This window comes from Syzygium oleosum, unplaced genomic scaffold (assembly GCF_021117445.2).
Source record: "Syzygium oleosum isolate NSW1041296 unplaced genomic scaffold, Sole_v2.1 Sole_v2.02, whole genome shotgun sequence".
NCBI lineage: Eukaryota > Viridiplantae > Streptophyta > Magnoliopsida > Myrtales > Myrtaceae > Syzygium > Syzygium oleosum.
In genome coordinates, this window is record NW_026607486.1 from 1,896,930 (window position 1) to 1,921,274 (window position 24,345).

The 24,345-nt window shown below is 43.8% G+C and overlaps 1 pseudogene; it reads left to right on the top strand.

The window, feature by feature from the left end:
* Positions 1-1,964: 1,964 nt before the first annotated feature.
* On the top strand, positions 1,965-24,345 carry LOC115684657 (laccase-15-like; annotated as a pseudogene).

A 24,345-nucleotide genomic window follows, 5' to 3' on the forward strand; every position in this document is an offset into this window, starting at 1 on the left:
ATTTCAGAAATAGAAAAATGAAATTGCGTTATCAAACATATTTCTGTTCCAAACATGTTTCAGAGAACAGAAAAATAGAAAAACAGATAAACATAATGATTATCATTCAGTCTTAAAAGTTGGGGACATCTTCGGACGGTGAACATTTTTCATCTCGAAAGCCATAAGCTGAATACTATTAAATCCTCCAAAAATGATGGATTTTCATATCTGGTGAATCTGTCGCTGGTTGCAGCTAAGGGCACATGGTTGGCTATAGAACTGGAAATATAGATTTCAACAGCACGCCCATTCTTTCCCCAGCCAATCCGAACCAGGCACAAGTTTGGTAGCCCTAAGAAGAATATGGGGCTCATTCTACAGCTACGATTTTCTAAATGATAGATGAAATAATATCACATGAATCTAATTTATGTAGATCTACATCATCACAACCATTGGATGTATGAGATTGTTGCTTTACATGGACTATATCTATGCAATAACTTCTTATTACAGGCATAGTTAATTGCAGATAAAAACACTGTATACATTGCGTCAATTCTCAACTCATGTTCAACTTATAATTTATCTCTTCTTCTTTTTTGGCATTTTTCTAATCTCTCTTTCAATTTAGTGGTTTTATGAATCTCAGCTTTCGAATTGATGATGAGATAAAAACGTACTAAATCGACAAGTTGTATCTTAGTGTCATATCTATTGGGATGGCACTGTTATTTGAATCTCTCTTTGTTCGTTTAATCCAAGACCCGAACAGCGGTCCCCTTAGCATCCCATGCGCTTCTGAAGTTGCATGATCTCTGTGAGATGTCAAAGCTGAGCCTCATTTCCAATAAGAACAATGCCAAGAATAAAAAATTAATAACATGGAGGTAACGAAACGCCATCAACTCTGTCGAAATGACTGGGAAAATAAATAAGAAGATAAAGCAAAGCTAGTCTCCCAAAGATATTGAGGAAAGACAATTCAAGAGGAGGGGAAAGATTTCAGCCTCAGAACTTCACCATGTCATTATTTTTTTTAATACTTAATCCTGGACGAACGACCTAAAGTTCGAACTTCTTTGCTGTCTACATCCAAGGAACCGTATGCATGGGCCCTTTTCTTGGCCGGGGAATCGTATATACTTGTTTACCAAACAAAGACAGAGAGAGGGAAAAACCTATCTTGCCCAAGTTTCACGGCAAAAATCCCAAATTAGCACCACTTGCTTAGCTTTCTATAGGTTTCAGATCCACTGCGGGAAAAAAGTGATGCGCTCAGTTCAATATTAGTTAATCTATGGCTGCTAATGATGACATGAGTTCATCAGGGTACTTGGACTCAGTCTTTGGATCTCTCTGCATCAAGCTACTGGACATTTGTCCACTTGTCGTGGATGGGGACGCATCGACGACGGTGCGTGACATATTATATTTGACATTATAACATTTGAATACATGAGTAGGTGAAGTTGAACGAGTTTGAATAAATAAGAGGTTCCTGCTCTTCGCGAGCGTCGATGTCTATTGACGGTTGCGTATAATGTCCGCGATTCGAATTGTATAGTTGCTCGTGGATGAACAAAGCATTAAAGAAAAAAAACAACGGAGAGCAAAAAATGAGGAGAATCATAGGTACTTTAGAATAAGCTTCTCCTTGTATACCCAACGACCCCCCAACTACAAACACACACACACACACACACACACACACACACACACACACACACACACTTACCACGAGGTGGATGAGTTGAATGTAAGCTGAGACCCCAGTCAACTATTTTTCACATATTGTGTAGATCAGAATCTTTGAAGCCGGCCCAATTGCCTTTAAAAATAAGCAAGCAGTCGTGGTTTTGATCATAGTGAGAGCCTACTCGATGCAGTGACCGAGAGCTTTGCATTGCGAAAAAACTCAGGATTCACAAGAAGGGTGTTTCAAGAAAAGCAAAGTACAGAACCCCTCATTGTTTTGGGACATGGACGTTGTCCAATCCCGAGTGTTTCTTCATCTTCTTGCGGTCAATGTGGTGCTCCTTCCCTTTGCTCACGGCAGTATTCACTTCTACGACTTTGTTGTGAGTATATTACAGTCAATCAGCATGCAAAACTGCGGCAAAAGTACACCAGAAGTGCCACAACTTGTGTACGGCGATCACTTTGGTGCCATAACTTTTTTTCGAATCACTTTGGTGCCAAGTCAGAGGAAAATAGATCACTTTAGTGACTCCGGCCAAAATTCCGACCAAAAAGCTGACCTGACATTTATATTAAAAAAAAAAATGGTATGACTTGTACACGTGGAAATTATGTGGCTTTTTTTCGAATTTTTTAATTTAAAAAAAAAAAGTTGCAGCAACGGCGAGGAGCCCTCGCCGCTGCTGCCGCCAACCCACCACCGCCGGGAAGGGCCGGCGGTGGTGGGCGCAGTGGTCGGCAATGGTCGCTGGCCCCTGGCCGGGACCCGACGACCCTCGCTGAGCCCAGCGAGGGCTGGATCCGGCGAGGCGAGACCTCGCCGTCGCGACCCAGGCGACGGCGAGGTCTGGCCTCGCCGTCGCGACCCAGGCGACGTCGAGGTCTGGCCTCGCCGTCGCGACCCAGGCGACGGCGAGGTCTGGCCTCGCCTTCGCTGGGCGAGGCGAAACCTCGACGTCGCCTGGGTCGCGACAGCGAGGTCTCGCCTCGCCAGATCTGGTCCTCGCCAACCACTGCGCCCACCACCGCCGGCCCTTTCCGGCGGTGGTGGGTTGGCTGCAGCAACGGCGAGGGCTCCCTCGCCGCTGCTGCAAGCTTTTATTTATTTATTTATTTTAAATTTTTTTTTAAAAATTACACGTCAGCGGGCTAAACGGCGTCGTTTTTGGTTTTTAATGCTGACTGAACCTCTCCGGCGAGCCGTGGACCTCTCTGGCGAGCCGTGTCAGCGCCACATCGGATTTCCGGAGAGCCACGTCAGCATTGACACTAAAATGATCGTTTTTCAAAAAAGTTGGCACCAAAATGATCGCCGTACACAAGTTATGGCACTTCTAGTGTACTTTTGCCTCTGAGAAAAGGAGCTACATTAGACTTGCGACTTCTTTCTTTTTTCTTTCTAAGTTTCGTATCTGCGCTGAAGCTTAGATGTTCGTAACTGATGTTTGGTGTGCAATGCAGCTGAAGGAGCAAAATTTCACGAAGCTGTGCGTGACGAAGAGCGTGTTGACGTTGAACGGCAGCTTCCCGGGGCCGGAGATAAGGGTCCATAAAGGAGACACGGTGTTCGTCAACGTTCACAACCACGGCTACTACGGCGTCACCCTCCATTGGTAAAGCTGATAATCTAACTCCTTTTCCTCATGTCCTCAATAAAGAAAGAGCACATTTACAGTCAATTTCACGTTAGCTTTGAATGCATTGTTTGTTAATTGTTAGTGTTACATACTCCTCTTTTGGGAAAAACGATACTCTTTTTTCGAGATATCGGCGGCGAAGAAAAGTTTAGTTTTGGGGTTACCGTTTGTCTATGTTGAGTCACGTAATCTTATTTGACCATGTTTATCTATCCTATTATAGTAAGTTGTTTGTTGTCCTAGTTTTTTATGAGTCTGTTTTATAGTGGTTCTGAACATGGGTTTGTGTTTTACCAAGTCAGTAGATGGTTTCTGCACGTTGCTGTTTTTTAGGAGTTAGTGGATGCACTTTCTTTCTTAACCGTCATGTATTATCTCTTTAAAAGAGCATCCGTTGTAAGCATTATGTTTTATTAAGAAGTAAGAAATAGACGTACTTCATTGCATATTATCAGTTTTCTTTCTCTATAATACTGTAACAGTGGTATCAGAGCCTGGTTGTGAGAAGACAGCATCAATTTTTCAATGGCCACTGATAATTTCGTTCAGCCAGCTATCCCTCGCTTTGATGGTCACTATGATCATTGGAGCATGTTGATGGAGAATTTCCTGTGGTCCAAAGAGTACTGGCATGTCGTTGATTCTGGAGTAGCAGAACTAGCGGCTGGAGTGGTATTGACTGATACACGAAAAGCTGACTTAGATGCATTGAAACTAAAGGACTTCAAAGCCAAGAACTACCTTTTTCAAGCTATCGATCGATCAACCTTGGAGACAATTCTTTGCAAAGACACCTCCAAGCATATTTGGGATGCAATGAAGAAAAAGTATCAAGGGAACGTGAGGGCAAAGTGCGTGCAACTTCAAGGGCTTCGGACGGAATTTGAGAACCTACGCATGAAGACCGGCGAATCCGTTACTGATTACTTATCAAGAACAATGATGATCACTAACAAGATGTGGATCCATGGCGAGAAGATGGATGACGTCACCATCATCGAGAAGATTCTTCGATCAATGACACCGAAATTTAATTTCGTTGTTTGTTCTATAGAAGAATCTAAAGATATTGATGAACTTTCAATTGATGAGTTGCAGAGTTCTTTGCTGGTTCATGAGCAAAAAATTGTCCAGCAAGATAAAGAGGAACAAGCATTAAAGGTAGTAGCCAATCCAAGAGGTCCTGATCGTGGGAAAGGGAGATGGAAGGACAAATATTCACACCAGAAATCAAATGAGGATCATGCTACTAATTCCAAATGGAAAGTGAAATGCCGTGACAACAACTATTCAACTAGTAACAAATCAAAGTTTGTAGACAAGTCAAATGTTGAATGTTATAGATGTCACAGGTATGACCACTATAAGTCTAAATGTAGAACCAATCTCAACAAAAATCGTGTTGTAAAATCAAATTTTGTAGAGAAAGTAGAAGAAGTGTCGCTATTGATGGCCTGTCATGCAAAAGAAGAGGTTCATCACAGTTTGTGGTATTTAGATACCGGCTGCAGCAATCACATGTGTGGAGATAAGTCTGTATTTTCAGACTTGGATGAATCGTTCCATAACACTGTGACGTTTGGTGACAAATCTTCAGTTTCTATCATGGGCAAAGGCAACGTTAAGATCCACACCAAGAAGAACTCTACTCAGATTATTTCGAACTTTTACTTTGTTCCAGATTTGAAAACCAACTTGCTTAGCATTGGTCAGTTACAAGAGAAGGGATATGAGATCTCTATCAAAGATGGAGTTTGTCGCATTCAAAATGAAATGTTGGACTTAATTGCTCAAGTCAACATGGCAACAAACCGGATGTTTCCACTATATCTCGATAACACCACCCAATGGTGCTTCTCTACAAGATTGAAGGACGAAGCCTGGTTGTGGCATTTTCACTATGGACATCTGAATTTTGGAGGTCTAAAAACGCTGCAGCAAAAGAATATGGTGACAGGTCTTCCGCAAATTCAAAGTCCTTCTCAAGTTTGTGAAGAGTGTGTTGTTGGCAAACAACATCGAGACCCGTTTCCGAAAGGAAAAACATGTAGAGAGAAGAAGGTGTTGGAACTGATTCATTCATACTTATGCGGACCCATTAATCCGACATCAAACGGTGGTAAACGTTATTTTATAATGTTCATTGATGATTATAGTCGGAAAACCTGGGTTTATTTTCTGCAGGAGAAGTCTGAAGCTTTTTTAGCTTTCAAAAACTTCAAAGTACTAGTCGAAAAAGAAGCAGGCACACTTATAAAGACTCTTCGCAGCGATCGTGGTGGAGAATATAACTCACAAGAATTCGTAAATTTTTGTGAGACTCATGGAATTCAAAAACAGCTTACAACAGCTTATACGCCACAGCAGAATGGCGTTGCAGAGAGGAAGAATCGCACGATCGTGAACATGGTACGAACCATTTTGGCAAGAAGTGGTGTCCCAAGAAGTTTTTGGCCTGAAGCTGTCAATTAGAGCATTCATATATTAAACAGAAGCCCCACACTTGCTGTTCAAAACCTGACGCCTGAAGAAGCTTGGAGTGGACGCAGACCAAGTGTCGAGCATTTCAGAATCTTCGGTTGCATAGCATTTGCCCACATTCCAGATCAGAAGAGGAGCAAGCTTGATGACAAAAGTGAAAAATGCATTTTACTTGGTGTTAGTGAGCAGTCAAAAGCATACAAATTGTACAATCCTATCACCAAGAAAATTGTCATCAGTCGTGACGTGATTTTTGATGAAGAGCGGTTCTGGATTTGGGAAGAAAACAATGTTGAACAACAAATACAAGTTGATTTTGATGGAGAAAATGGAGAAAAAATGTAGCAGCCTTTGGAGAATGCACAATCCGTAGAAAATGAGCAACAACCAGCAATCAATGAATGCATTTCAGCCTCTGAAACAGTAGATGAACAACGACCTCGACGTGTTAGAAGAAGGTCTGCATGGATGACTGATTATGAGGTAATCAGGATTGACCAAACCGAAGATCCCCTAACTCATTTTGCTTTATTCTTAGATTGCGATCCAGTAGCTTTCAAAGATGTCGTTAAAGAACCAAAATGGCGGAAGGCGATGGATACTGAAATTGCAGCCATTGAAAGAAATAATACTTGGAAATTGACAGAGCTTCCGAAAGGGCAAAAGACCATTGGCGTGAAGTGGGTGTACAAGACGAAGCTGAAGGAGAATGGTGAAATTGATAAGTACAAAGCTCGCTTAGTCGTAAAAGGCTGTTCACACCTATTTTTGATTTGCCCAAAATTAATTACATAAAATTTAGGAGTTAATTTTCTTTAATTCTTAAAACAAAAAAAATATTTCTATTTAAATGCATTGCATATAGAATTTAGGCACATTTGTATTAATAGGGTCTGTTGGAGTAAAATTTAAAAAAAAAAAAAAAATCGAGTCGGGGCGGGCCGACCCGGCCCGTTTCTCTTTTCCCCCCGTGCGGGCCCCCGACCCGCTTCCTTTCCTTTTCTTTTCTTTCTTTTTCTCCCCCACGCGGGCCCAGCCCACTTCCTTTTCTTTTTTTCTCTCCCCGCGCGGACTGGGCCTGGCCCGGCCCAGCACCTTCCTTTCTTCTTCCCCCTCGCCGGTCGCTCTCTCGCCCCTGTTCTCCCCTGTTCGCGACGTCACGCCGACGCACGGCGGCGCCGCTCCTCACCGTCGCTATCCGGCCAGAGCAGGGCCGGATGAGCACGCCAACGGGACTGGCATTAATGGCCAGTCTCGTCTTCCCCATTTCCCGGCTCCCTTATCTCCTCCCCCCTCTCAGCTCCCTGTTCCTCTGCTCTCGCGCCTCACCGAATCGACCTCTCGCTCCGCACCGGCCTAAATGGCCGCGAAAGTCGCGCGCGCAGTAGGCCGGTGCAGCCGTCGTCATTACGTGCACGAATCTGAGCGTGAGGGCACTGCTGCCGCCGGCTATAAATAGCCGGAGAGAGAGAGAGAGGCCGGTCAGCCGTTTTACGAAAGAAACAGAGCAGAGAGAAAATAGAGAGAGAAAGAGAGGAGAGTTGGTTCTTGCAGGTTCCCAGCCGCGTCGCCGTCGCCCCCCGATCAACCGGAAAGCCCCAGACGCGCCGTCGACGGTGAGCTCTCCCCCAGCCCGAACCGCCTCTGTTCTGCTCTGGTTTTCTGCTCGGTTTGGCCGGGACTCGCACCGGCCGTTTCGCACGAATCCCGGCCCATACCGTCGTCCCCCGCCGTCCGTTTGTCCTCACCGAAGGTAGGTTGGGTCGCATGAATCCTCCGGTTCGTCGGAACAGGTCAGAATTTGCTGTTTTTGGTAGCGCACACCACCTGCTCGACAAAAGTCCTCAATGAAACCAGTTTTCATTTTGATCGCCGGCCGGCGAACGGCGGTCGGACGGTGACCCCGGTGGGTGGAGAGGTTTGGTTTTAGTCCCAGGGGCCGATTTGGGGGCGGCGTCGGTCTGGGTTCGCCGGCGAGAGGCCGATTTTCGGCTTCGTCGGCGGCTGCTCCCACGGGTTCGGTCTGACCCGGTTCAGCCGACCCGACCCGGGTCAACGCCCCGGGTCGGATCCGTTGACCCGGGTCGGTCTGACCGACCCGGTTCAGCTGATCCGACCCGGGTCAACGCCCGGGTCGGATCCGTTGACCCGGGTCGGTCTGACCGACCCGGTTCAGCTGATCCGACCCGGGTCAACGCCCGGGTCGGGTCCGTTGACCCGGGTCGGACCTGACCGACCCGACCCGGTTATTATTGTATTATATTTATATTTTTTTAAAATTAAAAAATTAAAAAAAAAATTCTTCCGTATTTTTTTTAAAAGAAATTTTCAAAATTTTTTTTTTGTGTGATATATATTCTAAATGTTTAATTTATTGTAGTATTATTATGCATATTTTATCTTGTTTAAATTAGACAAGCCTGAGATTGCGCGGTAATATTTTGCATGTTATTTTTATTATCGCTGTATTATTATGCATTTTTTTAATACAATCGCAGCTGTTATTTTTTGAATGTCATCTGACTTAGTTAAGGTTAGAACCTTAGGCTGCATGAATTGTTATGTTCCTGACTGCTAATCGTTTCTGATTATGCACTCGCTTGATCACCTCACATGTTAGGAGAAAAGGTCCTAAAATCAATCCAAACTGCCTGATAAATGTTTTAAAAAATGAACAAGGTAAAATAGTACCGAAAGGGCATTAGTTATCCAACTAGTGTAACCAAGTCCCCGAACTCAGTTAATCTCTGGTTCGCAGGAATAGGGTGATTCTCCCATCACCCTATTTGGGTTTCTAATCGACCCACCCCAAATTTATTAGTGGCGACTCCTTGATATAAATCATCTGCATGTTAAGAAACTTAAACCCTAAGTCGCGATATGGTATGGGCTTGGGAGAGCCCGAGTTAAGTTCCAAACCTAGACTTAGCACGTACCAGGCGAGCCCCCTTTTTTGCATGTTCGATAAAAAAGGGTTCGGGAGTTCGGTCGCGACAGACTGGCGACTCCACTGGGGATTTGCATTTTCTAAAGTGGACTTAAGCCAAAAAATTTTACCCTGTTCAAAATAATTTTTTTGGCAGTAAGGACTCCAGGTACGATACTAACATTAAGGTGTTATTTGTGCTTGTAGGTTTGAATTGATTGTTTATAATTTGTTGTGCATGCTTTAATGATTTAGCACTACACCATTGCACACACAACCACGCTGCCGGACCTGGGCCGCGATAGGGCATTTTAGGATGGTGTTAAGAAAGATACGACCTCGAACGCGAGCCCACGATGTAGAGGTTGCCTTCTTTTCCCCGAAATTTATTTCTAAAAATCGTAAAGAAGTATCTTTAGCCGCTATTCGCGTGACTATAAGATATTCCTTTCGATTTGGCCGAGGTTAAAAGGACTTGACACCAACGCGAGGCTGCGACGGTCAGGCACCCTTTTAATTTCATTTTGCTGAGCCAGTCTAGATAGAAATCGAACCTCACTCCTCATGTGTATGTCGTTGTGATTGCCATGGTTCAAGGAAAGGTATATATTCTGTCCCTTCTCATTTTATTATTCAGCCTATTTATTTATTTGATTTGTTAATGTTAGGCCACCCGTTGATTGCATTCTACATACGATGGGAGGAGCTGATATCCAATCCGTTCCCGCTCCTAAGAAAGAGTTTCTAGCATGGTGGGACCGACGAGACGAGGGATACGCTTATTGCGGAGCTTACCCGTGAAAATAAGCGGCTCCGAGAGACTGTAGCTTCCCCATCGTTTATAGAATGAGCATCCGGGAATGGCGCCATTTTTGTTAAAAGCTATGTCTTTTATATTTCCCTGTATTTATGTTTAAGGGTTTTGGTTATCTCCTGTAAAAATGTTTATGGGTTGTACAAATGTTAATATAACTCGGGCCGTTTTTTATGCTTTAAATAAAATTTTTCGCCCCTTAATGACACCATCGCGGCCTTTGGCCTAGTGGTATCCGGGGATGTAGCGTCACGGTCCAAGGCGACCGGGGTTCGAACCCCGGGGACGCCTCCTGTAATGTTAATATTAATAAAAACCCTTTTTTCTCATTTTTTCTTTGCAAATAAAGAAATTATGTAATAATATTATGACTAAGTCATAAAATAATTCTTTATTGAGCATTATACTCATTCATATCAGCGTTTTCACAGGTAGATACAAAAAATGGCCGAAGAAAACGTCCGTCTCAATAACATGGAGGACGAGATGAAGATGGTCCTCAATGCGATCCAAAATCTCACAAAGCAGGTGGAATCCATTCAGGGCAAGCTCACACCCACGCCTGCAGCAATTGAAGTGGTGTTACCACCACCGTCTACTGGAAAAGACAAAGCCTCCGCCAGTGACAGTAAAATGCCCCTACTGGAGGACGATCCGCTTCCCCTTGCTGTCAGGAAGCCTGAACTTGAAGCTGTACCAATGACAGAACAGGACAAACGCCTTACAAAAGTCGAGGAGATGCTGAAACAGCTACAAGGCCAGCAGAATGCTATCCCACTTGACCTGTCTATATACAAACGGGTCAAAGTACCAGAAAAGTTCAAGATGCCAGAATTCGAGAAATATGATGGCACCTCATGCCCCAGACATCATTTGCACATGTATCATGTGCGGATGACCCAGTACGTTGACAACGAACCCCTCATGATTAAGACCTTTCAAGCGAGTTTGACGGGGCCAGCCTTGACATGGTATATGTCGAAAGATGTGGATACTTTTAAGTCTTGGGATGATGCCGCTGATGTATTCCTCAAGCATTATCAATTTAACCTCGATGTCACCTTTACTCGTGATGATTTGGAACGCACTGAGAAGAAGAAGAGTAAGTCCTTCAAAGAGTATGCCACCAGATGGAGAAACTTGGCCGCCCAGGTTACCCCACAACTCACTGATCATGAACAAGTAAAGTTGTTCATAAAGTCTCTTCCATATGAATACAGACACTGCCTGGTTGGTGCCACTGCTGAATCCCTTAATCGTCTTGTTCCTGTGGGCGAACGAATCGAAATGGGATTGCGTGAGGGGTGGTTTACAGACCCCACTTCCACAAGCAAGAAACTCGGCATGAAGAAGGAGAAAGAACCCCTGACAGAGGCGGATGTTGCATACACCCAAACCGTTCGTCCTTCCCCAATGATTCAGATGAGCAGTAAACAGAAATCGGCCTCTGGCCGCAAGCCGCCCCAAAGGCGAAATAACAAAAAGCAGTTCACGCCACTCCCCTTGCCTATGTCTCAGAACCTGCCTATTCTCTTGGAAAAGAAGTTGCTTGCTAAAGAGCCGAAGCGTAAAAATCCTGAGCGTTTCCCCGACTACGATCCCTCCGAGGCATGTGACTATCATTTGGGTGAAACGGGACATTCCGTCAATGACTGCATTGTCTTGAAAAATAAGGTCCAGAAATTGTTGGATGCAAAGATGTTTTCATTCCGCAACGCACCACCCAATCAAGCAGGAGGCGCGGATGTCATCATTGAGTAAACTGAAGACTCAATTTTCCTCCCTTAGAATATAGGCATATTTAATAGTTTGAATCCTCCCTTATGTAGGAGCTTTTCTTGCTTTCTAAAGTCCCAGTTGTTTTCTAAGATTCCCAGTTTTCTGAATTTGTAATTATGCTTGGAATTTTAGTATTGCAATTTCCATTCCAACAAATGTAATTCGCCTGAATTATTCAAAAGAATTACAAATGTTTTGTTTTGAGGGCCTGAGGCAGTATCCCAAATCGGCCCGTTGATGATATCCAGCCATGTAAAGGAAAGTGTTCTGAGGCCCGGGCTTCCTCATGCTTCCTTGTTTCTAAGCTTTTGAAAATAAAACAAACGTTTTATCATTTTTCAAAAGGGCAAAAAAAGAACGGTGGTGAAAAAGCATGCATGCTCATAGCCCTGTTTGTCTTTCTAACTCGCTCACTTCGTGTCTCAGAGCATACTCCCTTTTGATTTATTATTACGAAAGGGATATTTGGAAATGACGCAAACTGAAGAGCACATCAGACCCTAGTGATGATAACGGACCAATTCATCTGATAGGGGCAGTCCGAGCGAAGAGCATCCAACCTTCAAATGAAACATGGGGGAAATCTCACTACTACCGGTGGGTGATATCAACCCCAGAAAGTCAAAGAGAATGCTGACCATTCCTTGACTCCATGATGAGCGAAACATCATTTCGTACAAAAGTCGGGGGCAAATCAAGAAAAGATTACCCCTTTTGAAAGAAAAAGGTATGTCTTATTCCTAAACAAATTTTGGAAATGACATTCCATCTCTTTTCTTTTGCAGATAATGAACTGGGGAACATGCTAAACTCTTACGTGCTAGCGAGCCGGATAGAGCACCAATGTTGGGACCTCTCGAACGAAACATGACGAAGAAGTGCTTAACTGGAAGATTAGACTATGAAGCATGCAATCCCCCAGTCCATCAAAAAGGATGTATTTCGTTCCTAGAGTTCATCCACTTTAGTACAGAAATGACATATCTTTTCCTTTTACATAGGACAAAATTGAGTAAAGAACACTCATGGTAGCAAGTCTAACCAGAAAGGGTTTCGCACATGACAAAATTGCGTCAAAGCCGATCCTGGCAAGTACGGAAGTCTCGATGGTAGTCACGTCCATGTCCGTCAAAGACCTTTAAAGCAGAGATTAGCTTTGCTGCGAAGTTCCCCACGCAAGCAATTGCACATGCCTGTGCAGTCAGGAATCGGAGCATTCACGAGAAACTCCTCAACATGCTGGAACCGCATTGACACAGCATGCGCTGACAATAGAACCCTCTATTTGGAAGCACCCCTAATTAGAGAGGATTTCATTCGAGCTTCGTGACCAAGAGTATGGAGGAGCAGGCTGAGACAAAGAAGGCTGAACAAAGTAAAGAGGAGAAAAGACTCTGCTAGCTTTGAAAGCAAAATGAAAGAAGGGTAATTTGTATCGTTCTCAATTTACCCTAATTATTTCATTTCTAACATAAACTACTGCTTGTGTCAGAAGGGAATTATCAACATCCGAGAAAACTCAAGGGGTTGTCAGTTTAATCTTAAATGAAGGGAATCACGAAGGGTAATGTTGTATCGTTCCCAATTCGTGTCCCTCAAAGAGCCGTTCATTAACACGGCCTTTCTTATTGCCTTGCAGGTTTGCCTCGTCGCTACTGCAGCATAGGTAAGTATCTTTTTCCCTAAAAACTTTAAGAGTTGAAAGAATCAAAAGAAGGAGGAAACATGTTAAAGCAAATAAATGCTTAACCTTCCCCCAAGTGCATTGCATATCTTTTGGAAAGAATTTCGCATGGTAATTTTACCTGTTTAATTCACCAATTCCCTATGAAAATTTTGACAATTCGACGAATGGTGTCGAACTGCTCTGATGTTTTGAACGATGGTAATTTTACCTGTTTAATTCACCAATTCCTGATGAAAATTTTGACAATTCGACGAATGGTGTCGAACTGCTCTGATGTTTTGAACGAGGTGTGTCAGGATGATGAGAGGCAATCCTTAGTCTATACACATTCTCACGTACTAAACTCTTGCAAGATGAGCGAAAAAGTTTCATTTCTACAAGGTAAAGGGATTTCTCGCATAAGGTACGGTAGCCAAAATGACGAGAGGCAGTTCATTTCTCTGCCCCATACACTACCGCTGATCCTTTGCTTGATCATTTTTGAGCCCATACACTTGAAGGTTCCTTTTAAATTACCCCTGTCAAGAACCACCCCACATTGGGGCAGTTTGAGGTAAATCGGCATCATAAGGAGGATTCAAATTCAGAGGGAGCAAGAAGATCATCCCTCCCTTTCGATCACCGCTCCCGTGGTTTCGACCTCGTCGTCTTCACGGGTCCGGCGGTCCTCGACAGGATCCTCCAAGATAAACACACCATCGACGGCTGAACAGTCGAGGCTAAGAGGGCTTTGTCAAGAGAGAAGCAGCAAACTAAAGCATGTTCAAAATGCCAACATCTTATTGATAACAGTGATGTTTTCACTTAGGAATTGAGCAAGACAAGAAGGATAAGGAGTTTGTAATATCTAAAATTTTCTATGATCATCAGCTGCAACAGCTCTCACAAGGTGAAAAAGATGAATAGAAATTTTCTTGCTCTCACTTGCATTAATCTTTGAGTGTTATTATTGCAGGTGAACTCTCACGATAATTTAAGTGCCCTAGGATGACGAAGAGCAGTTCTTCTTCTATCCCATACACTTATATCCCTTGCTAGCACAATTGAGCCGGTGATTCCATTTCGTATGAACCCAGTTGGTGATCATCCCCACACCGGGGCAAGGCAAAAGTCACCACAATTTGAGCATCAGGGTCCAAAGTACCGAATCAAGATGAAGACTCCAAGAGCCTAATAACATTGTTCTGCTCAAACTTGTTTAGGCTAGTCCTGACAACACCAAAAAGCAGCAAAAAATACTGAAAACTAGGGGCATGAAAAAGCAGTGTGCCTGGTAAAAGCAAGGCCAATGCCCATGAATAAAAAAAACAAAGAAAAAGAAAAAGGAGAAGAAGAAAAACGATGAAAAAGACGACCCCAAAGGGTTAAACTTGAGTTCTTCTTCGATACAAATTCCTACTTTAGGAACTCTGTCTTGACAAAGATCTGTCACATGATAGATGAAGACGAATCTATTCTTGAGAAAGCAATTGGAACAGAGATAGAACGGTATCTAGGAAAATGCTTGACGCAGAAGCTCCTCAAGAAAAAGTTGTCAAAGAAGTTAAAACACGGGATTACCCAGGGAGTTTTCCAAAAGAGTCCCGATAGTGGAGAAGAAGGCTGGTGACAATGCTAAGATGATCACCAATTTTCACCCTTACACACATTTTTGAGCCTAACGATCCTTTCGTTTCTCAACCTGTGAACTGAGCCCACGTTACATCCCTCATGAAGTCTCTTCTGATTAGGGCATTCGATTTAACGTGGAATTTCAAATGTTTATAAACAACGCTCAAGGAAGTGCGAGCAAGACTATTTCTATCTCGTTTTACAGGGTTCTTGACTTGTAAACCCGGAGATGATTGCAGAATATTTTCTTTCATGGCCTTGACTCGGACAGTCTCCTTCGTTAAGCCATTGACCAAGCGTACATTACGACCCTGAAGAAGACCTCTCAGATTGGCAGCATCGTACCGCTTGCGAGAAAACTCAGACCCTTGCGGATGTAATAACGGTCAGATTGAGTGTTTTCGATGTTCCCGCATTAATGGACGGGACAAATAGCCCTTTTCAATGAGAGCGAGTGGAAAGTCCTTTCTGACTGAGGATCCCTCGTTCGGCATCTCGAGAAGTCCACATCCCAAGCGAAAATTATCTTGATTGACCCTCGGTGGATGTTTGGTGATGCAAACATGGTAAAATCATTATGCATGAACTTTCAAATACACATTCTGGGATAGCCTAGCTTGTCTATCCTTGATGAATGGATGCATGTTTGCGCTAACCCTCTTTGACAGGTAAAATATCCTCAAAGACTCAAAGAACATATGACCTTTGGAGCGTCTCCAAAGATGTCACAGAAAATTTCTTCCGCTCCCCAAGTGGAATTGACACAGCATGCTTTTGCAGCTCAGAGTTCTAATCCCCAGTGATAGAACACGAAAATTCGGGCGCTGGAGAAGCCCTCATTATCATCACAAAAGAGATGCCCTGAAAAAGGTCGGGTATTCAGCAGATGATACATCAAACCTCCGGGTAAGAAATCCCAGGTATTTCATCAGATTTCTTTTCAAACTACCCAGAAGGTAAATTGGGTGTTCCTTTGAAAAAGAAAAGCATCTTGACTAGCTGGTCAAGATATTTCATACGATATTCAAGAATAGCCTCAGTTGTCTATTTCTCCGATGAATACGTATGTCTTTGCACAAAAAAACTTGTCTGACAGGAGACATGCCCTTAAGAGGCAGGAACGTGCCCAAGTAAGTACATTTTATCCATGCCTGATTCCAAAAATCCATGTACCTACGATTATTATGGTACCCTCTGAACATTGGATTGACCCCTTTGTTCACCCTCTGAACATCGGATTGACCCCGTTGTTCACCCTCTGAACATCGGATTGACCCCGTTGTTCACTTTCCTGAGCATGGAACTGACTCCCTCTGTTCACATCAAATCCTCGGGCGAGGACCCCCAGGTGCTCATCGTTTGAGCTTTTTTCAAGACCTGCTGGCGAGGACCCACCAGGCAAACAATCAAATCCTCGGGCGAGGACCCCCAGGTGCTCATCGTTTGAGCTTTTTCAAGACCTGCTGGCGAGGACCCACCAGGCAAACCAACAAATCCTCGGGCGAGGACCCCCGGGTGCTCAACGTTTAAGTTTTCTTCAAGACCTGCTGGCGAGGACCCACCAGGCAAACAATCAAATCCTCAGGCAAGGACCCCCAGGTGCTCATCGTTTGAGCTTTTTCAAGACCTGCTGGCGAGGACCCACCAGGCAAACCAACAAATCCTCGGGCGAAGACCCCCAAGTGCTCATCGTTTGAGCTTTTTCAAGACCTGCTGGCGAGGACCCACCAAGCAAACAATCAAATCCTCGGGCGAGGACCCCCAGGTGCTCATCGTTTGAGCTTTTTCAAGACCTGCTGGCGAGGACCCACCAGGCAAACAATCAAATCCTCGGGCGAGGACCCCCAGGTGCTCATCGTTTGAACTTTTTCAAGACCTGCTGGCGAGGATCCACCAGGCAAACCAACAAATCCTCGGGCGAGGACCCACAGGTGCTCATCGTTTGAGCCTTCTCAAGACCTGCTGGCGAGGACCCACCAGGCAAACCAACAAATCCTCGGGCGAGGACCCCCAGGTACTTTGTCAAAACAAAATCCAGTCAGTTAAGGCGACCGAAGAAAGGTTCGGGTCCTAGACAGAACAAATGAAATCCAGTCAAGACGACCGAAGAAAGGTTCGGGTCCTAGGCAAGCGATTTCCCTAGTCAAGGCAACCGAAGAAAGGTTCGGGTCCTAGACAAATGAAATCCAGTCAAGGCGACCGAATATAGGTTCGGGTCCTAGGCAAACGATTTCCCCCAGTCAAGGCAACCGAAGAATGGTTCGGGTCCGAGACAAACGAAATCCAGTCAAGGCGACCGAAGAAAGGTTCGGGTCCTAAGCAAGTGATTTCCCCAGTCAAGGCGACCGAAGAAAGGTTTGGGTCCTAGGCAAAAGCAATTCCCGTCAAGGCGACCGAAGATAGGTTCGGGTCCTAGACAAACCATTTTTTCCGTTAAGGCGACCGAAGACAGGTTCGGGTCCTCGACACACAATATCAACTATCTGGAATTACTCTACCCTTCGGCAAGGTAAGTAGCCCCAGGTATGTTTTTATTTGCTTTAGCATGCATCATCTTATATCACATCATAAAAATGGGACTCCAGTCTCGCCAAAAATAGCATTCATTGAGCATGCATGGGCTAAATTTAGGTGTCATTTTATCTTTGAACGTAACCTCTGCGAGCTCAATCTCTGCGAGCTCACCTTCAAAGAGGGGCAGCTATTGACACCTATTTTTGATTTGCCCAAAATTAATTACACAAAATTTAGGAGTTAATTTTCTTTAATTCCTAAAACAAAAAAATATTTCTATTTAAATGCATTGCATATAGAATTTAGGCACATTTGTATTAATAGGGTCTGTTGGAGTAAAATTTAACAAAAAAAAAAAAAAGAAATCGAGTCGGGCCGAGCCGACCCGGCCCGTTTCTCTTTTCCCCCCGCGCGGGCCCCCGGCCCGCTCCCTTTCCTTTTCTTTTCTTTCTTTTTCTCCCCCACGCGGGCCCAGCCCACTTCCTTTTCTTTTTTTTTTCTCTCCCCGCGCGGACTGGGCCTGGCCCGGCCCAGCCCCTTCCTTTCTTCTTCCCCCTCGCCGGTCGCTCTCTCGCCCCTGTTCTCCCCTGTTCGCGACGTCACGCCGACGCACGGCGGCGCCGCTCCTCACCGTCGCTATCCGGCCAGAGCAGGGCCGGATGAGCACGCCAACGGGACTGGCATTAATGGCCAGTCTCGTCTTCCCCATTTCCCGGCTCCCTTATCTCCTCCTCCCTCTCAGCTCCCTGTTCCTCTGCTCTGCGCCTCACTGAACTGACCCCCCTGCTCTGCACCGGCCTAAATGGCCGCGAAAGTCGCGCGCCAGAGTAGGCCGGTGCAGACCGTCGTCATTACAGACGTAACGGAGCAGAGGGGCACCGTCGTCGCCGGCTATAAATAGCCGGAGAGAGAGAGAGAGGCCGGTCAGCCGTTTTACGAAAGAAACAGAGCAGAGAGAAAATAGAGAGAGAAAGAGAGGAGAGTTGGTTCTTGCAGGTTCCCAGCCGCGTCGCCGTCGCCCCCCGATCAACCGGAAAGCCCCAGACGCGCCGTCGACGGTGAGCTCTCCCCCAGCCCGAACCGCCTCTGTTCTGCTCTGGTTTTCTGCTCGGTTTGGCCGGGACTCGCGCCGGCCGTTTCGCGCGAATCCCGGCCCATACCGTCGTCCCCTGCCGTCCGTGTGTCCTCACCGAAGGTAGGTTGGGTCGCCTGAATCCTCCGGTTTGCCGGAACAGGTCAGAATTTGCTGTTTTTGGTAGCGCACACCACCTGCTCGACAAAAGTCCTCAATGAAACCAGTTTTCGTTTTGATCGCCGGCCGGCGAACGGCGGTCGGACGGTGACCCCGATGGGTGGAGAGGTTTGGTTTTAGTCCCAGGGGCCGATTTGGGGGCGGCGCCAATCTAGGTCCGCCGGCGAGAGGTCGATTTTCGGCTTCGCCGGCGGCTGCTCCCATGGGTTCGATCTGACCGACCCGGTTCAGCTGATCCGACCCGGGTCAACGCTTGGGTCGGGTCCGTTGACCCGGGTCGGACCTAATCGACCCGACCTGGTTATTATTATTTTATATTTTATATTTTTTTTATATTTTTTTATAAAAAAATTTAAAATAAAAAAAAATTTCTTCCGTATTTTTTTTAAAAGAAATTTTCAAATTTTTTTTTTGTGTGATATATATTCTAAATGTTTAATTTATTGTAGTATTATTATGCATATTTTTGTCTTGTTTAAATTAGACAAGCCTGAGATTGCGCAGTAATATTTTGCATGTTATTTTTATTATCGCTGTATTATTATGCATGTTTTTAATACAATCGCAGCTGTTATTTTTTGAATGTCATCTGACTTAGTTAAGGTTAGAACCTTAGGCTGCATGAATTGTTATGTTCCTGACTGCTAATCGTTTCTGATTATGCACTCGCTTGATCACCTCACATGTTAGGAGAAAGGTCCTAAAATCAATCCAAACTGCCTGATAAATGTTTTAAAAAATGAAGAAGGTAAAATGGTACCGAAAGGGCATTAGTTATCCAACTAGTGTAACCAAGTCCCCAAACTCAGTTAATCTCTAGTTCGCAGGAATATGGTGATTCTCCCATCACCCTATTTGGGTTTCTAATCGACCCACCCCAAATCGATTAGTGGCGACTCCTTGATATAGATCACCTGCATGTTAAGAAACTTAAACCCTAAGTCGCGATATGGTATGAGCTTGGGAGAGCCCGAGTTAAGTCCCAAACCTAGACTTAGCACGTACTAGGCGAGCCCCCCTTTTTTGCATGTTCGATAAAAAAGGGCTCGGGAGTTCGGTCGCGACAAAGGCTACAAGCAAGAGTTCGGCATTGACTACAAAGAAGCGTTCGCTCTAGTTGCTCGACATGACACAATCAAGTTGGTGATCGCACTGGCGGCGCAAAACTCATGGCCTATCTTCCAGTTGGACGTGAAATCGGCATTTTTACATAAAAACTTGGAAGGGCAGGTATTTATTGATCAACCTCCTGGTTATGTAAAGTTTGGAAGTGAGCACAAGGTGTATAAACTAAACAAGGTTTTATATGGACTAAAACAACCTCCAAGGGCTTGGTATAGTCGTATAGAGGCCTATTTTATGAAGGAAGGTCTTCAAAAGTGTCCATATGAGCATACACTTTTTGTCAAAACTAGAGATGAAGGGAAGATGCTTATTGTTTGCTTATATGTGGATGATTTGATTTATACTGGAAATGATAGAGCCATGTTTGAAAAATTTAAGCAGTCTATGATGCTTGAATTTGATATGTCTGATCTTGGAAAGATGCACTATTTTCTTGGGATAGAGATTGTTCAATTCGCTAGTGGAATTTTCATTTCACAAAGAAAATATGTGCAAGACATTTTAGATAGGTTCCAAATGAAGAATTGTAATCCTTCTAGCACACCAACTGAGGCGGGTTTGAAGTTAGTAAAAGATTCTGAAGGAAAGAGAGTTGACAGCACTATGTACAAGCAAATTGTGGGAAGCTTAATGTATTTGACCGCAACGAGGCCAGATATAATGTATTATGTGAGTCTTATAAGCAGATACATGGAGAATCCTACTGAGATGCATCTCTTTGCTGCCAAGAGAATTTTTCGATACTTGCAAGGTACGACTGGTTTTGGATTGCTCTACAAGAAGGGAGAAAACTCAAGCTTGATGGGCTTCACTGATAGTGATTATGCTGGAGATCAAGATGATAGAAAGAGCACTTCCGGATATGTATTCATGTTGGGTTCGGGAGCTATTTCATGGTCATCAAAGAAGCAGCCGATTGTCACTTTATCAACCACTGAAGCTGAATTTGTTGCTACAACTTCATGTGCTTGTCAAGCTATTTGGTTGAGGAAAATTCTTGAAGAACTTCATTTCAAGAGTCAAGGACCTACTGCAATTTATTGTGACAATAGTTCAGCAATAAAGCTCTCCAAAAATCCTGTTTTACATGGAAGAAGCAAACATATAGATGTGAAGTTTCACTTCTTAAGGGATCTGACGAAGGAAGGAGTCATTGATCTCGTCTACTATAGAAGTGAAGATCAAGTTGCTGATATGTTTTACTAAATCTCTCAAGTTGGCTGCATTTCAAAAGCTGAGAAACCTGCTTGGTGTTAACAAGTTGTATTAAACTGAATGTTGACAAACTTTCAGTTTAAGGGAGGGATTGTTGAGTCACGTGATCTTATTTGACCATATTTATCTATCCTATTATAGTCAGTTGTTTGTTGTCCTAGTTTTTTAGGAGTCTGTTTTATAGTGGTGCTAAACATGGGTTTGTGTTTTACCAAGTCAGTAGATGGTTTCTGCACGTTACTGTTTTTTAGGAGTTAGTGGATGCACTTTCTTTCTTAACCTTCATGTATTATCTCTTTAAAAGAGCATCAGTTGTAAGCATTCTGTTTTATTAAGAAGTAAGAAATAGACGTACTTCATTGCATATTGTCAGTTTTCTTTCTCTCTAATACTGTAACAGTCTAGTAGGGCGTTGAAGTTTGATTTTTTTAACTGAAGTACTTGTTATCGAACGCCTTAAAGATAAGGAAATCTCAAAAGAAAAGTTTAGAAGTGTCAAAATCCAATGAAGAGAATATCATGTGCTGTGATAATTAATTGAGCTGGAAATTCAGATGTCTGTGCTATACAATATTGGACTTTCGATGAAATGAAATCAGACAAATGCCAACTTTTATTACTTTAAATAAGTAGCAATATACTCCCATGATATAAATACATTTAAAAAAAAGATTTGCAGTTAATGATGATCAAGGGAAAAACGGTACCTGCTCGAGAGGTATCTGCTTTCGTCTTTTCTTACTTAAATACCATTGCTAAACATTTAAAAATATATATTAAAAAACAAATAAAATTGCGCATTAAAAACTTTCTAAAAACTATGTAACTATCTTCCATCTTTCTTTTCATTTTCCCATCTTCATTATAAATTTACATTCTCAACATTTAGAAATCAGATAATTAAGATTCTTTGAAATTAAATTATATTTTTTGCAAGTGTGCTCATTTTTGCGCGTTGACAATGCTAGTTATCAATCAAGAGAACCATTGCAAAATCTCAAACATATTGGCGGTCCTAGAGAATGGCTGAAATTCATTAACTTAACGAGGAAAAGTTCCGTCACAACATAAATATTCCGTGTCATATGCAATCCCTAAATTTTTCAAACTCGGACATTAATGTAATTAAATCCATTGCTGTTCATGAAGGCACGGGGTAAAGCAGAGGCGGAATCCATGGTCGAATGGCCCCGAGTACATCACGCAATGTCCAATCGCCCCGGGAACAAATTTCACCTACCAGATCCAGTTCACGAATGCAGAAGGAACCTTGTGGTGGCACGCTTACAGCGACTGGACACGTGCCACCGTCCATGGCGCGATAGTCATCTTGTCGAGTGAAGGAACCACCTATCCATATCCGAAACCCGATGGCGAGGAAGTCCTCGTGTTTGGTATGTATATTTGGATTTGGACCCACTTATGGATTCATGAAGGTCGTTTCAGAAGATTTATCACTTATAGAGAGGCAACTTTTCCTTTTCTTTGCACGGAAATAGTGGCTATAGAAGTGGCATAGGAGTCGACACATAAGAGAATAAATAGTAGATTTGCCCTAAACGTTATTAGATGAGTTCTCGGCTGGCGTGATATAAATTGGCAGAGTAAGCAGACTCATGTTGACTGTCATGAAGATATATATCAGAACTCGAGTTTGGCATTTACCAAGAATAACAAGTGACACTTATGAGCTCATTTGCACGTGCTTGCTCTGAAAAACAATAGCTGAGGGAAGAAACATCTAACAGACGAGAAGACAAGTCTTAAGAGCCCCCAACCTCCCTCTGAATGGTACATCTGGTTTCGTCTTTTAACTTGTTGAATTTGTATCCATCTGTTCGGCAATTACCTAATGCATTACAAGTTACTCGATCCGCTGTTACTCGTTCTTAATCGTTAAATCAAGATTCCCAAGTGCGTGCTGATGTGATTTGTGATCGATTGCAGCCTGTTGGTACAAGGAAAGCATGAGGGAATTGCTGGAGTTAGCACTTGAAACTGGCTCAGACAAGCCTCGATCTGATGCCTATACGATCAATGGTGAACCGGGAGATACGTGCGCGTGCTCTAGCGGTAAAGATTGAATTCACCAAGTTACTTAAGTTAACAATATCTTAATCCTCTTTTAAATGTAACTTTCAGAAGTAATTAAGCTGGTTTTAACTTTCAAGCCCAAAACCATTTGTTATGTTGGTGGTGACTTTTACGTGTAACTTTGTCGCAGAGACGACATATCTCATGCTCGTTGATTATGAGAAGACGTTTTTGCTACGTATGATTAACGCGTTTCTCAATGTGGACCTCTTCTTCCCGATTGCCGAGCACAACCTTACTGTGGTTGGCATGGACGGGGGGCCTACCTCAAACCGATAGACACCGCCTATATCATGATAACTCCAGGCCAAACGATAGACGTTTTGGTCACCGCGAACTAGTCCCTCGGCTACTACTACATGGCCCTGCGACAGTACTCTAGCGACGGCCTCGACGTCACCAATTACGATCATAGCAACGCGACGGCAATTCTGCAGTACCGAGGCAACTACAGTGCTCCCCAAAAGATTCCGTTCCCATAGAGTTTGCCATCCTACAAGGACAACGAGGCGGCCGTGACGTTCACGGACCGCCTCAGGAGCCTGGCGACCGCAGAACACCTGTGAACGTGCCACAGAATGTGACGACACGCATGTTCGTGCTAGCATCTATGGGTATGCTGATTTGCCCAAATAGCTCGTGCGGAGGAATTTATGGGGATAGGATGGCTGCAAGCCTGAACAATTTCAGTTGGGTCAACCCGTCAATTGATATACTACAAGCTTATTATGGGTAATTTAATTTCACATTTGACAGGTGGTATATATATATAACTAACAAAAGGATGCATCAATTATAGATGTGTTCATCTTGCAGGAACATAAGTGATATTTACAGCATGAATCTCCCGTACTTTCCCGGGATTCTATACAATTTCACAGGGGACGATCTACCGCTGAATATTTCAGCGCCAATGAAAGGAACGGTCGTGAAGGTGTTCGATTTCAACGAGACGATTGAGATAGTGCTCCATGGGACGAACATCATCAACGCGACGGAGGCTCATCCTCTGCACTTGCATGGCTACGCTTTTTATGTCGTAGGTACCGGCATCGGGGACTTCAACATCGATACCGACCCTCAAAGATACAATTTAGTCGACCCTCCATACATAAAAATGGTCGCCGTGCCAAAGAGCGGATGGGCTGCTATCAGATTTACAGCAGACAATCCAGGTAAAAATGCACTGCTTATCAAGCTTCAACATATGCACATTTTCTGAGTTATATGTGTTGGAGGTTATATCCAACAATATGTACACTAAACTTTGTCGTCCTAAGCTTTACATAGGACACTCATAATGCTTTTTTAAATGCTCTATAAATAGGTGTATGGTACTTGCACTGTCATTTGGACCGGCACATGACGTGGGGCATGGACACAATGTTCATAGTAAAGAATGGAGGCACAGTCACGACGAGTCTCTGCCCTTCTCCAGCTTACACGCCGCCATGCGAGAACTTGACCGGCTTATCTGGATTACTTAATATTTTAGACAGAGAAGCACACTCGTTGATAATGAGATGA